This window comes from Dermochelys coriacea, chromosome 8 (assembly GCF_009764565.3).
Source record: "Dermochelys coriacea isolate rDerCor1 chromosome 8, rDerCor1.pri.v4, whole genome shotgun sequence".
In the NCBI taxonomy this organism is placed as follows: domain Eukaryota; kingdom Metazoa; phylum Chordata; order Testudines; family Dermochelyidae; genus Dermochelys; species Dermochelys coriacea.
The window spans coordinates 66,010,729-66,028,978 of NC_050075.1; the positions used below are offsets into that span (position 1 = coordinate 66,010,729).

An 18,250-nucleotide genomic window follows, 5' to 3' on the forward strand; every position below is an offset into this window, starting at 1 on the left:
ATTCCAGTAGAAATAAGTGAGATTTATAAATGAGGGGTAAGCACATTTGCCAGGTTATTAACATAAATACCACATACAGCCAAATTCTGCTATTCTTGCTCATGTTTAGTAGTACCTTACAGCACAATTAACGCCATTAATTTCAACGAGACAATTCCTGAAGTAAGTATTGCTTAATATGTGTAAGGGAGACAAATTTTGGCTCATGGGAAATGGAAGGTTTAAAATTATTACCTAGAGATACAGTTGTAACATTGTAAGCAGACAGGGATGCAATCAAAATGTGATCCAAGTGTTTCTGTCGGGTACAATTCTACATTTTCAGGTATTCGTTTACCTTGGACCTATAGATAAATTTACTTTCTGCAATAGGTTCTGACAATATATCAAGTTGCAGCAGCCATTTCAAAATGTCTGTGTGTACATTTTCCATGATCTTTAGTGTAGTTTTATATATCATATTGCCCTTCCTTTTGTTGCCTGATAATTTAGGGCTTGATCCAGGGCCAATTCAAGTCAATGGGAGTTTTTCCATTGATTTGAATGTTTTTTGGATTAGGTCCTTAATCTCTAGAGGTTGGATTAAACTAATTTAATATAATAACTTTCATTCTACTATAACAAAAATGTTGCAAAGACTAACTAAAGGGTTAGAGTACTGATGAGACAGTAAATTGCATGTAGTGCAAATTATATAACTACATTGTCTGAAATATAATGTAGTGATTTTGGTCAGAATTCAGATGGTTTAAAACATCCCTTGAAGATCTAGAAATATGAATTTACTTTCTAACAAATCATACAGGGAGTTATCTATCCTATGATTTATTATAGTTACAGAATAACTTATGAAAGCTTTCCATCTAATTTCTACCCAGTCACTGAATTCATGCTAGATGTTGTTGCCTGTAGAGCTAATGTCATGTGAGTCAACAGTTATGCCACATTCTTTTCCTCATTTTTCACAAATAAAATAGACTCTCTTTGGATTAGAAGCAGTCAGCACCGGATTTAGGGGCAGGCGACCCAGAAGACTGTCTGGGCTACCATGCTTGTGGGGGCAGGAACCAGGCTCAGGGTGCTGTTTTTGTTATTAGCAACAAAAGGGAAAATAGAATTTGTGCAGTAAAATGTTTCAGGTATTCCACATGTGAATATGACTAACCTCCTAGAATGTTCTGGACCTTTGTAGAATCTCACGGAACCTTCCAGACCTTATGGGGACTACATTTCCCCTGAACAACTTAGAATGTTGTCAGCCGTACCCTTGCAGGTATATAAGGGGCAGGGTATTGCCAGTAGGTCCTTGAGATACAAGAACAAAGTGAAGTGAAGCAAGTCCAGCTATGATATTGTGAAACTTTGTTTTATTGTGTAATTGTGAAAGTGTACTTATGTTTTAAGACTTGAAGGGTGTAAGTAGCAACTCATAAAGGACATATTTAATGAGACACCAAAGATATCTATCGAACGCCTATCTATGCAACAGCATTAGAAATACTGTTACTTCTTTTCTCAGGCTTAACACGTAATATTTGATGACTTCCTAAGACTGCAAAACATAGACTTTTGCTCTCCCTAATACTGTCTGTTTCCCCCATAGAAAATAAAAACCTGAAGAACCCTTCAGGACCTCAGTATAGGAAGTCAAAAGCTCCATTGCAATCAAGGTTGCAGGAAGAGGCAAATTTGATGGGAAAATATCTGAAACAGAGCATAGACTGGGCTTTAGGTAGTTGCAATTGTCCCAGTGCAGAAGAAATGCAGGAGCGAAGTGTAAATGATGTACATCCTACTGAGTAATTAGCAGATTTACCTGAACATAAGGAATGGAAACTTGAGAAAAGTGATGGAGAATTGTCCAGTTTTTCTGGTGACGTAGAGGAGAGTGATGATAAAGACGACCCTGGCTCACATGAAAAGGAGAGTAACAAGAAAGAAAAATCTGGTTTACACAAAAAGGAGAGAAATGATAAAGAAGAATCAGCCTTGCATGATGACAGAAACAGCAGTGAAAAAAATTGCATATCACAAATAGATATGTCGGATCCTGCTTTATGGTGGGCAGTCCTAAACTCTGCTGATATTGATCGTATAATTTTGAACAGACTGGGGAAAACTGAGGATATGACTTTCCAGTAAATAAGAAGAGACACTTTTCAAAGTCACACTGCAAAAGACTGCTCAAGAATGGTGAGAAACTGACTCGGTGTTGGCTAGTTTCCTTGAAATCAAGTGAAAAAGTGTTCTGTTTTTGTTGCAAAATATTTAACAAGAATACCAAGTCATTGCTTGCGCTTTCTGGGTACAGTTACTGGAATAACTTAGCTGATGCTCTGAAGCAACATGAAAAGTCACCCAGCCATTTTATGGCCTACTCCAAATGGATGGAGGTCGAGTCCAGGCTCAAGCTGAATAAATGCATAGTTGCGAAAGGCCAGCGAGGTACCAAGTGACTGAGGTTTACAACACTCTGATGTAACTGGCGCAGTCAAGTAAAGCTGAGGCCAGAATCCGACAAAAGGGCGAAAGCCTGGCAAACCAGATCAATGACTTCAAATTTCTGAAAAAAGAAAAGGAGTACTTGTGGCACCTTAGAGACTAACAGATTTATTAGAGCATAAGCTTTCGTGAGCTACAGCTCACTTCATCGGATGCATTTGGTGGAAAAAACAGAGGAGAGATTTATATACACACAGAGAACATGAAACAATGGGTTTATCATACACACTGTAAGGAGAGTGATCACTTAAGATAAGCCATCACCAACAGCAGGGAGGGGAAAGGAGGAAAACCTTTCATGGTGACAAGGTAGGCTAATTCCAGCAGTTAACAAAAATATCAGAGGAACAGTGGGGGGTGGGGTGGGAGGGAGAAATACCATGGGGAAATAGTTTTACTTTGTGTAATGACTCATCCATTCCCAGTCTCTATTCAAGCCTAAGTTAATTGTATCCAGTTTGCAAATTAATTCCAATTCAGCAGTCTCTCGTTGGAGTCTGTTTTTGAAGCTTTTTTGTTGAAGTATAGGCACTCTTAGGTCTGTGATCGAGTGACCAGAGAGATTGAAGTGTTCTCCAACTGGTTTTTGAATGTTATAATGCTTGATGTCTGATTTGTGTCCATTTATTCTTTTACGTAGAGACTGTCCAGTTTGGCCAATGTACATGGCAGAGGGGCATTGCTGGCACATGATGGCATATATCACATTGGTAGATGCGCAGGTGAACGAGCCTCTGATAGTGTGGCTGATGTGATTAGGCCCTATGATGGTATCCCCTGAATAGATATGTGGACAGAGTTGGCAACGGGCTTTGTTGCAAGGATAGGTTCCTGGGTTAGTGGTTCTGTTGTGTGGTTGCTGGTGAGTATTTGCTTCAGATTGGGGGGCTGTCTGTAAGCAAGGACTGGTCTGTCTCCCAAGATCTGAGAGAGCGATGGCTCGTCCTTCAGGATAGGTTGCAGATCCTTGATGATGCGTTGGAGAGGTTTTAGTTGGGGGCTGAAGGTGATGGCTAGTGGCATTCTGTTGTTTTCTTTGTTGGGCCTGTCCTGTAGTAGGTGACTTCTGGGTACTCTTCTGGCTCTGTCAGTCTGTTTCTTCACTTCAGCAGGTCGGGTATTGTAGTTGTAGGAATGCATGATAGAGATCTTGTAGGTGTTTGTCTCTGTCTGAGGGGTTGGAGCAAATGCGGTTATATCGTAGCGCTTGGCTGTAGACAATGGATCGAGTGGTATGATCTGGATGAAAGCTAGAGGCATGTAGGTAGGAATAGCGGTCAGTAGGTTTCCGATATAGGGTGGTGTTTATGTGACCATCGCTTATTAGCACCGTAGTGTCCAGGAAGTGGATCTCTTGTGTGGACTGGTCCAGGCTGAGGTTGATGGTGGGATGGAAATTGTTGAAATCATGGTGGAATTCCTCAAGGACTTCTTTTCCATGGGTCCAGATGATGAAGATGTCATCAATGTAGCGCAAGTAGAGTAGGGGCATTAGGGGACGAGAGCTGAGGAAGCGTTGTTCTAAGTCAGCCATAAAAATGTTGGCATACTGTGGGGCCATGCGGGTACCCATCGCAGTGCCGCTGATTTGAAGGTATACATTGTCACCAAATGTGAAATAGTTATGGGTCAGGACAAAGTCACAAAGTTCTGCCACCAGGTTAGCCGTGACAGTATCGGGGATACTGTTCCTGACGGCTTGTAGTCCATCTTTGTGTGGAATGTTGGTGTAGAGGGCTTCTACATCCATAGTGGCTAGGATGGTGTTTTTAGGAAGATCACCAATGGACTGTAGTTTCCTCAGGAAATCGGTGGTGTCTCGAAGATAGCTGGGAGTGCTGGTAACGAAGGGCCTGAGGAGGGAGTCTACATAGCCAGACAATCCTGCTGTCAGGGTGCCAATGCCTGAGATGATGGGGCATCCAGGATTTCCAGGTTTATGGATCTTGGGTAGCAGATAGAATACCCCAGGTCGGGGCTCCAGGGGTGTGTCTGTGCGGATTTGTTCTTGTGCTTTTTCAGGGAGTTTCTTGAGCAAATGCTGTAGTTTCTTTTGGTAACTCTCAGTGGGATCAGAGGGTAATGGCTTGTAGAAAGTGGTGTTGGAGAGCTGCCTAGTAGCTCTACAAAAGAAAAAGGAAAAGAAAAAGCTCTACAAAAGAAAAAGGACACTAAGCTATCTAAACTACTATATGCCACAAGGGGCCACAACAATGGTTCCCGTAACCCACCCAGCAATATTGTTAATCTATCCAACTATACTCTTAGCCCAGCGGAAGAATCTGTCCTATCTCGGGGCCTCTCCTTTTGCCCCTCCACCCCCACGAACATGATACAGTTCTGTGGTGACCTAGAATCCTATTTTTGACGTCTCAGACTCAAGGAATATTTCCAACACACCTCTGACCAACATATTAACCCACAGAGACCTTCCTGCTAACACTACAAAAAGAAGGATTCTGGGTGGACTCCTCCTGAAGGTCGAAACAGCAGCCTGGATTTCTACATAGACTGCTTCCGCCGACGTGCACGAGCTGAAATTGTGGAAAAGCAACATAGCTTACCCCATAACCTCAGCCATGCAGAACACAGTGCCATCCACAGCCTCAGAAACAACTCTGACATCATAATAAAAAAGGCTGACAAAGGAGGTGCTGTCGTCATCATGAATAGGTCGGAGTATGAACAAGAGGCTACTAGGCAGCTCTCCAACACCACTTTCTACAAGCCATTACCCTCTGATCCCACCGAGAGTTACCAAAAGAAACTACAGCATTTGCTCAAGAAACTCCCTGAAAAAGCACAAGAACAAATCCGCACAGACACACCCCTGGAGCCCCGACCTGGGGTATTCTATCTGCTACCCAAGATCCATAAACCTGGAAATCCTGGATGCCCCATCATCTCAGGCATTGGCACCCTGACAGCAGGATTGTCTGGCTATGTAGACTCCCTCCTCAGGCCCTTGGTTACCAGCACTCCCAGCTATCTTCGAGACACCACCGATTTCCTGAGGAAACTACAGTCCATTGGTGATCTTCCTAAAAACACCATCCTAGCCACTATGGATGTAGAAGCCCTCTACACCAACATTCCACACAAAGATGGACTACGAGCCGTCAGGAACAGTATCCCTGATACTGTCACGGCTAACCTGGTGGCAGAACTTTGTGACTTTGTCCTGACCCATAACTATTTCACATTTGGTGACAATGTATACCTTCAAATCAGCGGCACTGCGATGGGTACCCGCATGGCCCCACAGTATGCCAACATTTTTATGGCTGACTTAGAACAACGCTTCCTCAGCTCTCGTCCCCTAATGCCCCTACTCTACTTGCGCTACATTGATGACATCATCATCATCTGGACCCATGGAAAAGAAGCCCTTGAGGAATTCCACCATGATTTCAACAATTTCCATCCCACCATCAACCTCAGCCTGGACCAGTCCACACAAGAGATCCACTTCCTGGACACTACGGTGCTAATAAGCGATGGTCACATAAACACCACCCTATATCGGAAACCTACTGACCGCTATTCCTACCTACATGCCTCTAGCTTTCATCCAGATCATACCACTCGATCCATTGTCTACAGCCAAGCGCTACGATATAACCGCATTTGCTCCAACCCCTCAGACAGAGACAAACACCTACAAGATCTCTATCATGCATTCCTACAACTACAATACCCACCTGCTGAAGTGAAGAAACAGACTGACAGAGCCAGAAGAGTACCCAGAAGTCACCTACTACAGGACAGGCCCAACAAAGAAAACAACAGAATGCCACTAGCCATCACCTTCAGCCCCCAACTAAAACCTCTCCAACGCATCATCAAGGATCTGCAACCTATCCTGAAGGACGAGCCATCGCTCTCTCAGATCTTGGGAGACAGACCAGTCCTTGCTTACAGACAGCCCCCCAATCTGAAGCAAATACTCACCAGCAACCACACACCACACAACAGAACCACTAACCCAGGAACCTATCCTTGCAACAAAGCCCGTTGCCAACTCTGTCCACATATCTATTCAGGGGATACCATCATAGGGCCTAATCACATCAGCCACACTATCAGAGGCTCGTTCACCTGCGCATCTACCAATGTGATATATGCCATCATGTGCCAGCAATGCCCCTCTGCCATGTACATTGGCCAAACTGGACAGTCTCTACGTAAAAGAATAAATGGACACAAATCAGACGTCAAGCATTATAACATTCAAAAACCAGTTGGAGAACACTTCAATCTCTCTGGTCACTCGATCACAGACCTAAGAGTGGCTATACTTCAACAAAAAAGCTTCAAAAACAGACTCCAACGAGAGACTGCTGAATTGGAATTAATTTGCAAACTGGATACAATTAACTTAGGCTTGAATAGAGACTGGGAATGGATGAGTCATTACACAAAGTAAAACTATTTCCCCACGGTATTTCTCCCTCCCACCCCACCCCCCACTGTTCCTCTGATATTTTTGTTAACTGCTGGAATTAGCCTACCTGCTTGTCACCATGAAAGGTTTTCCTCCTTTCCCCCCCCTGCTGTTGGTGATGGCTTATCTTAAGTGATCACTCTCCTTACAGTGTGTATGATAAACCCATTGTTTCATGTTTTCTGTGTGTGTGTGTATATAAATCTCTCCTCTGTTTTTTCCACCAAATGCATCCGATGAAGTGAGCTGTAGCTCACGAAAGCTTATGCTCTAATAAATTTGTTAGTCTCTAAGGTGCCACAAGTACTCCTTTTCTTTTTGCGAATACAGACTAACACGGCTGCTACTCTGAAACCTTCAAATTTCTGGTCTCAGTTATGGTTTGGCACAATAACCTGTTCCAAGTAAACATTGTAATCATGCATTACACACTCAGTCAATGGACACTGCGACCACTACTACTCGACGAGGAGCTGCCTTGATTTCATTGTGGCCTACAGAGACAAAGGATTTAAAGATGCCATCACTGCTGCCAAAGAAATGGTGGAAAACTTAGGAGTTAGAATCATAGAATCATAGAATATCAGGGTTCGAAGGGACCCCAGAAGGTCATCTAGTCCAACCCCCTGCTCAAAGCAGGACCAAGTCCCAGTTAAATCATCCCAGCCAGGGCTTTGTCAAGCCTGACCTTAAAAACCTCTAAGGAAGGAGATTCTACCACCTCCCTAGGTAACGCATTCCAGTGTTTCACCACCCTCTTAGTGAAAAAGTTTTTCCTAATATCCAATCTAAACCTCCCCCATTGCAACTTGAGACCATTACTCCTCGTTCTGTCATCTGCTACCATTGAGAACAGTCTAGAGCCATCCTCTTTGAAACCCCCTTTCAGGTAGTTGAAAGCAGCTATCAAATCCCCCCTCATTCTTCTCTTCTGCAGACTAAACAATCCCAGCTCCCTCAGCCTCTCCTCATAAGTCATGTGCTCTAGACCCCTAATCATTTTCGTTGCCCTTCGTTGTACTCTTTCCAATTTATCCACATCCTTCCTGTAGTGTGGGGCCCAAAACTGTACACAGTACTCCAGATGAGGCCTCACCAGTGTCGAATAGAGGGGAACGATCACGTCCCTCGATCTGCTCGCTATGCCCCTACTTATACATCCCAAAATGCCATTGGCCTTCTTGGCAACAAGGGCACACTGCTGACTCATATCCAGCTTCTCGTCCACTGTCACCCCTAGGTCCTTTTCCGCAGAACTGCTGCCGAGCCATTCGGTCCCTAGTCTGTAGCGGTGCATTGGATTCTTCCATCCTAAGTGCAGGACCCTGCACTTATCCTTATTGAACCTCATTAGATTTCTTTTGGCCCAATCCTCCAATTTGTCTAGGTCCTTCTGTATCCTATCCCTCCCCTCCAGCGTATCTACCACTCCTCCCAGTTTAGTATCATCCGCAAATTTGCTGAGAGTGCAATCCACACCATCCTCCAGATCATTTATGAAGATATTGAACAAAACGGGCCCCAGGACCGACCCCTGGGGCACTCCACTTGACACCGGCTGCCAACTAGACATGGAGCCATTGATCACTACCCGTTGAGCCCGACAATCTAGCCAGCTTTCTACCCACCTTATAGTGCATTCATCCAGCCCATACTTCCTTAACTTGCTGACAAGAATGCTGTGGGAGACCGTGTCAAAAGCTTTGCTAAAGTCAAGAAACAATACATCCACTGCTTTCCCTTCATCCACAGAACCAGTAATCTCATCATAAAAGGCGATTAGATTAGTCAGGCATGACCTTCCCTTGGTGAATCCATGCTGACTGTTCCTGATCACTTTCCTCTCCCCTAAGTGCTTCAGGATTGATTCTTTGAGGACCTGCTCCATGATTTTTCCAGGGACTGAGGTGAGGCTGACCGGCCTGTAGTTCCCAGGATCCTCCTCCTTCCCTTTTTTAAAGATGGGCACTACATTAGCCTTTTTCCAGTCATCCGGGACTTCCCCCGTTCGCCACGAGTTTTCAAAGATAATGGCCAAGGGCTCTGCAATCACAGCGCCAATTCCTTCAGCACTCTCGGATGCAATTCGTCCGGCCCCATGGACTTGTGCACGTCCAGCTTATCTAAATAGTCCCTAACCACCTCTATCTCTACAGAGGGCTGGCCATCTCTTCTCCATTTTGTGTTGCCCAGCACAGCAGTCTGGGAGCTGACCTTGTTAGTGAAAACAGAGGCAAAAAAAGCATTGAGTACATTAGCTTTTTCCACATCCTCTGTCACTAGCTTGCCTCCCTCATTCAGTAAGGGGCCCACACTTTCCTTGGCTTTCTTCTTGTTGCCAACATACCTGAAGAAACCCTTCTTGTTACTCTTGACATCTCTTGCTAGCTGCAGCTCCAGGTGCGATTTGGCCCTCCTGATATCTTTCCTACATGCCCGAGCAATATTTTTATACTCTTCCCTGGTCATATGTCCAACCTTCCACTTCTTGTAAGCTTCTTTTTTATGTTTAAAAAAGTTGAGCCTGTCTTCAAGGAAACTCATATGCATCGGTAGGAGAGAGAGTTTGGTTGCAAGGGCAGAGATGAGGTGATGGGAAGCTCAGAAAAAAATTCGAGAGGAAGTTTTTTTGCTTGCTTGTTGACACTGCACTCGAGTGTCCATCGAAGAAAGGTTTAGACAAATGAAGCACCATGAAAAAACCTAGGTTTTTTTTTTTTGTACGAGTTTGGTAAGCTACCAGCAGACAGGAAAACACTCTTGAATAATTGTATAGACCTTCACCAGACACTGACTCATGGGGAATGTTTGGACATCAATGATAAAGACCTCTGTGTCGAATTGGACAACATCCATCACATTTTGCAACTTGGGAAGATTCTCCACTCCAAGTTCTCCAGTTCATTCATGATTCAGAGCTGAAGGACACTTTTCCTAATGTTTGGCAGGCCTATATTGGTATACTATTTTCATCAAATCCCTAAAAACCTTTCAGTAATTTTCTTCTATTACATTATTGGGCCAGTTCTCCAACACTTACTGACATGAGCCATCTCGCTGAAGAGAGATCCAAAGACTGGCCAATACCATTTTCAAGCAGTAAAATAGCAAATGATGTCAGTCTCTCATTGGCCATCGTCGACTGAAGGTGTGTTTTAATGAGCCTGAGCTTTGAAAAGCTGCACTCACCACGTGCGACTGTGACCGGCAGCGTGAGCAGAATCCTCCTTACAAGTTTGGGCCCTATTTTTCATAACTACTGTAAAGTCAGAATTACAAACCCCAATATTACACTTCTGTGGAGACTTAGCATTTATATTTTGTAAAGGACAATAATTCTCATAGCACATGAAAGAACTGTAATGATCCCAAAGCTTTCTCTAAGGGTAAAATGTACACTACAATGTTCTTAAACAGATATTTGATGTGTTCACTTTAGTCTTAAAATGAGATTCTAATCTGAAAATGGAAAAGGAGTACTTGTGGCACCTTAGAGACTAACAAATTTCTAAGGTGCCACAAGTACTCCTTTTCTTTTTGCGAATACAGACTAACACGGCTGCTACTCTGTAATCTGAAAATGGTTTTCTGGGGTTCCATGTTTATGTTCTCAAAGTCTCTTCCATATAAATGTATTCAGTTTACAGATAAAGGTCTTATAAGTGCCAGCACAGCAGAAAGTTGTGAGGTGGGGGACGGAAGAGACCTAAAACTCCTCAGATCCACCATGGTTTTAATGTAAAATCTGTCAGCTAAGTTTCAGGCATATCCTAAAGAATCATCTCACTAACTCTCCTGAAAATCCTTATTTTGGTCCCATGCATGAAAGTGGACAGGAATCTGCTGCATTTGGAGCAAGGAGAAAGGTACCAAAATTATCTGGAGATTAAAAAAATACTGCAAGTCGGAGACCTCATTACTCTTTTTATATTTAAATAAGAGACAAGTCAGGTAGTATTTCATGCTCAGTATGGAATGAGAGAGAGACAGACAAAGCTGGAGTTCAGTGGGTTTCATATTCTGCCTATTTCTCTGCTGGGATCCTCTCTCTATTTTTCTTTTCTCCGTTGAGCCCTTATCACCACAACTGAACAACCCCATTCTTGGACAACTGTCATGGAACGTTGTTTCCAACAGTCATTCCCATCCCCTGGTACAAGGACACCACCCAAAATAGTCTGCTCACGGTTAGCAAAAGAGAAAAATCATCACTCCATGGGTGCCTTGTAGCAGGGGCAACATTAAGAGACCTCACATACTAAGGAGTACAAGGGAGAGCTCAGAAGACAGAAGGAGAAAGGAGGAGACAAAGGGAAAGAAGATGGTCAGTCGACAAGAGGGGAAGAAAGGTGATGACGGTGAAGTAGAGAACTGCATCAGGGTGCTCAGATGGGTGCAGTATAAAAGGGATTGATCACAGCTGGATTAAGATGTGAGAAATGTTATCAGTCTTAGACCTAGACAACAAGATGAATGTTAAAAGGCTGATCATGAAAAGAAAATGATTCTACACTGTCCAAGAGGAAGTATTAGCTATCAATAGGAAATTTGAACAAGTAAGCTATCGGTTGACTTCATGTGGTAAATATTAAACCCTCGGCTGGAGCTAATGGTTTGTGATTGCAGCTCTGCCATTGTTAGCCTAACTAAAAGAGAAAAATACACTTAAAAAGGACAATGACAGCTTGAAAAAAGAAATCACACCTGTCTAAAAGTAAGTGGAGCTCCACACAGCCACAGAAGTCAACCCATGCAGTATGACTTGCCGCACTGGGGCTTAGATGACTATTCAGGGGAACACAAACTGACTATACACAAAGTGCTGTCAAATGTACAAAGTAAAACCAAAAAAAGAAAAACATTGTTTCTCACTGACTTCTTTCAGTTATCGTAAATCAATTTATTACTTGTTACTGTATTTTAAAAGAGTCTTTAGCCCTTTTCCCATCGGGATCCACATGGACACAGGAGTGAAGGAGGTATAGGATCCAAATATTAGTGATTCAGTTCTCTCATACTGACAGGCCCCTACAAACATCAAGGAAGCGGAAAAACTCTTATGCATTTTTTAAAGTAGGGGTTTTGGTGTTTTTTTTATTTTAAAAAAAAATAGTTTTCAGGAATAGTATTTAAAAGGTACTCTATCTAAAACTGGATTTTTTTAAAAAAAACTAGTCAATTAAAAAAATAAAGTTGACAGTATCCCTTTAAAGCCAAATTTGATTTAATCAAAAAAAGGGTCCAAGTAGGCCAGAGAACCTCTAAAGAAAATGGTTAGAAAAAATATATATATTCAAAACAGTAGGCAAATAGCATTCATATCCTTTCCACTACTATTTTCTCTAATCTTTCTTCTGTGAACCATTTTTTTTATAGTTGGAAGGGTACACTGCATGAAATTTTAATTTGAAGAGACATATTCTAATAGCAATCAGCCATACTAGGATGTGTAGCAGTAGACTTATTGATAAACCTTTCAGGCAGCTGAAGCCATTTGGTCTTCAGGTTTTTTCTTGACAATGAAGACAGGATATATGCCAACAGCCTGTGGGTCTTTGTGTGGTTTACTGCTACTGTTTGTTAATCCATAAGGTATTCTGGTGATGGTGATTAGTCATTCTGCTACAGCTAGAAAGTATTGAAAAGCTAATGAAAAAATTAAAATTAAATAATCCGATTGTCTGAGAGGAATAAAATTAAACCTTTTGGGGTGGTGATAGAATTCTCAATCCCTCCTTTCTCATGCAATATTTACACAAAAAGGACAACATTTTCAAAGGGTCTTCAAACCAGCTTCTAATTTTGGATCCCTGATCAACTGTAGATACAATATTGTTACCCATTATTTCTGCCTAAATTTGAATTTAGACATTTAACTGCCTGATCTATGGGTATATGCAGCATTTTGTTATTAGATATCCAAATTCTAGCATTTGCAGGCACAAAATTATATTCCCTTTGGAACATCAAAGATGGATGCTGTGTACTTATAGCTACATTTACCCTCCTTAAAATATAAACCCAGCATAGTGTTGAAAGGAAGTAGGCTGGAGTGAGGAAGCATAATTATTGACCTGTGTAGGTAAACAGGGTACAATGGGACTGTAGTGTACATAGCAATCTTTACCTGAGTGCTCTGAATATTCTTGGGAACTCATCTCCTTAGTGTTAGTGGATTGATGACTTATTTCTTGTATGTGTACACAATATGCAATACTAATTGTATTCATGACATGAAATGTCCACAGAATCATCTTTGGCTGATGGACTGAGAACAAGAACCTTGACTAGTATGATTACCTAGTTAAATAATAATTTGATGGTTAACTCATTATGGGACATGTATAAAAGAGCTACAATATGTCTGTTCTAGAATTTTAGAGGTCCTATGGAATTCTCTGTGATTTGTTTATGATGTAGTGATGATTGACTCTGTCAGTAACTAATAAACGTTAAATAAAAAAGTAACCTGTGATATTAAAGTACTACATTAGCTACATTGTGATTAAATTACAGTAACACCACCAGCTATAAACCTTTATAGAATCTTCTCAACCATGCAGTAATTCTCCTAACTATACTATTATGTAGAGCACAAATATTTCTTTGTAAATCCAAAGCAATACATCAGAGAAGCATTTACTGCTAAAGCTAGATTGAGAGTAAATGCATCTTGGGTTGCTATGAATAAAAGCTCTAGCTTCTCATTACTTTATGACAAGACACAGAAATTCACTTTACTTTTCATTTAAGCTTTTCTGCTCCAGTTTATAGATGTATGCCTTCACGCTTTTATTCCCTTCTCGCTTCAGCCGTACGTAATAAATGATTATAAATTTTCACATTTGACCACCTCTCTGCTAGTCTCATGCTTAATGCACAAAGTTAGGAAGCTGCAGGTAAAAATTTCACAAACACTTTTATTTATGATGTTGTCCTTGGTAACGGAAATTTCAATGTACTGAAATGAAAAGTATGATTAAAGGGATACGACGTCCTGACAAGGATAGTAGAGGGCAGCCTTCTATTTCCCACTGAAAATATATAATACTTTTTTGACATCAATTTCATAGAGAATAGACATGGGCTAGTCGTGAAGAGAAAAAAAAGACAAACCATTTCTAACTTCAGTGTTGTTGTGCATTCTTAAATAAAATTTCTCTCAAACATTTCTGAATTAATAAGCTTCTGAGTTGAAAATTATTCAGACAGAATCACAGCTAATTTCCAGTGAGTGAGAGTGCCAAAATAACACAGAATAAACAAAGGAGAAAAGTGACCTGGGACCTACATGATCCCTTTTCTGTGAAATTAAAAAAAAAAATAATAAAAAAGACACCCCTCCAAGAGAAGTATTCACTACCTATCATTTATTGCTGTCAGACTTCCTGCTATATTCTTACCATAATGGGAATTATTTGCTGGGTTATTTATCTAATTTTTCCTTTTTATACATCTGTAAAGTGCCAGGCACACCTATGGCACTCTCTATATAGTAATTAATAGGTGAATAGTGAATGTTTTATTTTGAATTACATCTGTTTATCTATAAAAATTGTTTTCCATACTGTGTTAAAGGTGCAGATATGGGGAGAAAACACTGGAACCACATTAAGTAATCAGAGTTTTAATTTCCTCTACATGGAAAATAAGTTAACTAGCATTACAAAAGTGAACTTAAATCTTTCCTGTTAAAGCTTTAAATCAATAGTCCTAATCTAGTATTGACTATCTAAATATGGGATATTAGGTCCAGGGTATATATTTTTGTTAGATGACTTTATCAATTAAAAAATGGCCAGCCAGTCATACTAATTGCAAAACTCCTCAGCAAAAATATTCTAATCCTGTTTACAACAATTTATATATGGAAATAAAAAATCTGTACTCAAAATTGTATAGGTACATGGAAATATAAATTGAATCAGTATTTCTCCAAAGAATTAAAAATTAAAAAAAATCTTATGCAAATGTGCAATTTTAAAGGAAAGATAGGTTCTAAGAAACAATGTATTTTTATAGACCCAACACAATAATGCTGCTATACAAACTAGTAAACTCTTATCCTTGTATTCAAGGTCTTAAAGCTTCTCTGTTTGGGATACTTACATCCAGTTCCTCTGTTAGACCACTCAAGAGTATCAAGGAATTGTTAAATGAAATATGGACCTTTTCACCCCTATACCACTATTTCAAATTCAGGCCAGACTGGCAGTGACTGAAAGTTGTTACTAATCTGATGGCTCTTCAGTAGTCTACATTAAATAATTTGTTGGTCTATGTCCAGTTCCCAACAGACGTGTACACATCACAGTAATCATCCTTCTTAACTGGCATTAACTGGACCCAGAAAGACCAATGGCTTAACTAATATTTTAGTTGGCCCCTCTAGTTTAGGGCTGAGTTACATTGACAGGGCACCATGGGGAGGCTGGCACCATTAAAGCCCATGTTGTACGAGTTCTATAGTTTAAAAAAAAAAGTCTTTAGCAGTTTTCAGTATATTCAAAAAAGATTTACTGAAGAAATCCTTGAGCACTGCATCCACTAGTTATGAGAACAAAAGGATATTTTTTAGAAGAGGGCAAAAGAAGTTGTTATACTGCAGATGTCCATAGTCATTACATTGTTAGGAAAATATTTCATCAATGTATATGCTGAAAATTTTTCAGTCTGTGCTTGTACTTTAACAACATTACAAGTTTCTTCACTAAGGGGAGTTGGAATCTGTCACAAAGTATTTGCATTTGTTGGTTAGCTATCACAGAACCCTGAAAAATATATTGTGTATCATGTCAGTTATAAAAGCACCACAAATTATAACAAAAATAAAATTACATGGCAATCATCATTTGAATGTCTGTTTTAATCCATTTCAGATTTGCTGTTACTCTGCACTGTTTTACACCTAAAATTTTTATATTTTACCATACAATTACAAACTACTACGGTCATTTAAATTATTTTTTCATAGTCACTATTATAATACCAGCAATCTACATTGCTGAGCACTCTGCACAGTGTCCTCACCATAAGTGTGTTGTATTCCAAATGTATTTAATATTTGCAGCCTGAAACTTGACAAGAAGTGCTTAGAGTGGACATGTGGTATCAATTATGGAAACTAAAAGCATACAGGTTAAAAGTACAACAACAGAGCTCACACTTTCTTTTAACTAGCTAATGTCTCTGACCCCTTTGTACATAAGCACTTTAATCAACATTATATATATTATATTTTAGCCTCACCATTTAACAGGTTGTAAAAAATGTTTGGCTATCAATTATACACATCAAGTTGATATGCTGCAGAACTGAGGGTCATTTAAAACTTAATTATAGCTGAAAGTTGGGGAAACCCAGATGGGGAGCAAACTGTTTTCTTTTTTTAACCTTGCAAGCAAAGAGGAGACTTGATTAAAATCAATAGAGAGAGTTCCCTCAGCCGACACTTATGAAAAAGTATTGACATTTGCTCAGTTGGTGCTCCAAGATACTCCACTGTTGTCTCCCATTCTCTCAGATATTCAAGCCTGGCCCATGCATACATACAAGTGCCAACAACAAAAATGTCACAACCAAGTGATCACATTAGATAAATTTGGTCCTGATCTCACTTTAGGGCCTAATCCAATGCTGGAACAATGGGATAAGTCTGGATCTGGCTACTGATGGCTGGTATGAGATACGGGTCAATACACATAAGTGCTCTATTTGTAATCATAAAAATGAGAATGTATAGGATGCTAAACCACTTCTTTACATCCCCTTCATCTTATAGGGAAATTGATAGTTCATGTTCTTCAGAATGAAGAGGAGAGATGGCGGCCAGTTAGAAACTATGTTTTTTCTGACTAAAGACCTTTTTAGAGGTCTCTTTTCTCACTTATTATGCCAAATGCCTTTGAGATTACTGATAAGTTTCAATTTCACTGCTATTCTGCTGAGGTATTTCAAAGAGGATGTCCTATTTCCTCTATTTCATGCAACCTCAATTTCAGCTCATGCTGCAGAGCAAATGATTGCAAATTGTAAAAATCAGCTTAAGTGTCAAATTTTGGGGGCCAGCACTGAAATCGGACCCCCACCTTACCTCACCAGAATTGTTTTGATTGCAAGCTAGGAACCTCTCTTACTATTGTACTTGAAATTGCAGGACTGACTTTTGTTTGTGTACTGTAACTTGGGCAGTAGAGTTAATATGATCCATTCTGAAACTGGGCATTTGATATTTTTGCACTGCTGGTGCTTTTGTAATCCAGGATGGATTGCTGCAGTATCTGTTTAGCTTATTTTGGCAGAATGTAAGCATGCTGTGCTGTTGTTGCCTTTTCCCTGTTGGATTTGAACCTGTCATCACAATAAATATATTGTAGGATAGGGCTGAGGTTATCTAATGGTTTTAGCAGCTCCTTTGCCAGAAGCAGGTATGATACTTTCAACTGGTTCAACAGCTCATTGATGTGACTTTCAACTCACTCTTTGGGATCGACCTATTGGACAAACAACAGCGAGCTTGGGGGTTTGTTCATCAGAATTTGAAGCTCTGGGGAAGAGCTGAAAACAGCTATTTGTGAGAAACAAAATACTCATGCGCATTTTAATTTGGTAAAAGAAAAATGACAAAGCAAAGATGATGCACGGTCTCTTGTACCTTTCTCAAAAATTCTTAACCCAGATTGAGCATGTCTCTGAATTATTACGAATGCATTGATCTGACTTCAACCTGAAGTTACCAACGTTTTATAAGACTGCAGTAAAGCTTTCTTTGCATTAACCAGCCAAGCACATAAACATTTTAATGAACTGTTTTTACATGGATCATTGGGTAGCTTCCAGTCTCCTATAATACAAATCACTCCTCTGTCACATTCAGTTTTCTCATGCAACCTTTACTTTTTAGTTTACAAAATACAAATTGAATAGCAGTTCTAAGAGACCTCAGCAAGTATTAGGTTACACAGGAGGTGTACTTCCTAATAGTGAAAATGACTGTAATCCATCCCATCTCAACAGCACAGTTTTAACAATTTAAACCGAAAACCTCCAACATCCACAACAATATGTTTAGAAAAGCATGCTTGCTTGTTGTCATCATGCAAACGATTACAGACCAGTATGAAATGAGCCTTGGAAATATTGTCTGAAGCCTTCTCAGTGTACTGCAGTGAGTGACAGTATTGCTATGGAGTGTTTGGGGAGCTAAATTACCATTAATCATAGACTAGGTTGTCTCCCCAAACAGGTATTTATTTTATATTGACCTAAAGGTGGAAATGAATTATTGAAATCAACATCAATGCA

The 18,250-nt window shown here is 40.4% G+C and overlaps 1 protein-coding gene across 2 annotated transcripts in view; it reads right to left on the bottom strand.

Annotated features, from left to right (window-relative positions):
* Positions 1-18,250, bottom strand: part of KIF14 (kinesin family member 14) — a 130,704-nt gene that overhangs the window by 2,330 nt on the left and 110,124 nt on the right. Inside the window, exon 30 of one of the 2 annotated variants that reach the window (XR_006273759.1) lies at positions 13,847-15,717. The exons of the other annotated variant lie outside the window; for it this stretch is intronic. The gene's annotated coding sequence lies outside the window, so the exon portion shown is untranslated. Of the gene's footprint in view, positions 1-13,846; positions 15,718-18,250 lie in introns of those variants that run through there. 2 annotated transcript variants of the gene reach the window in all.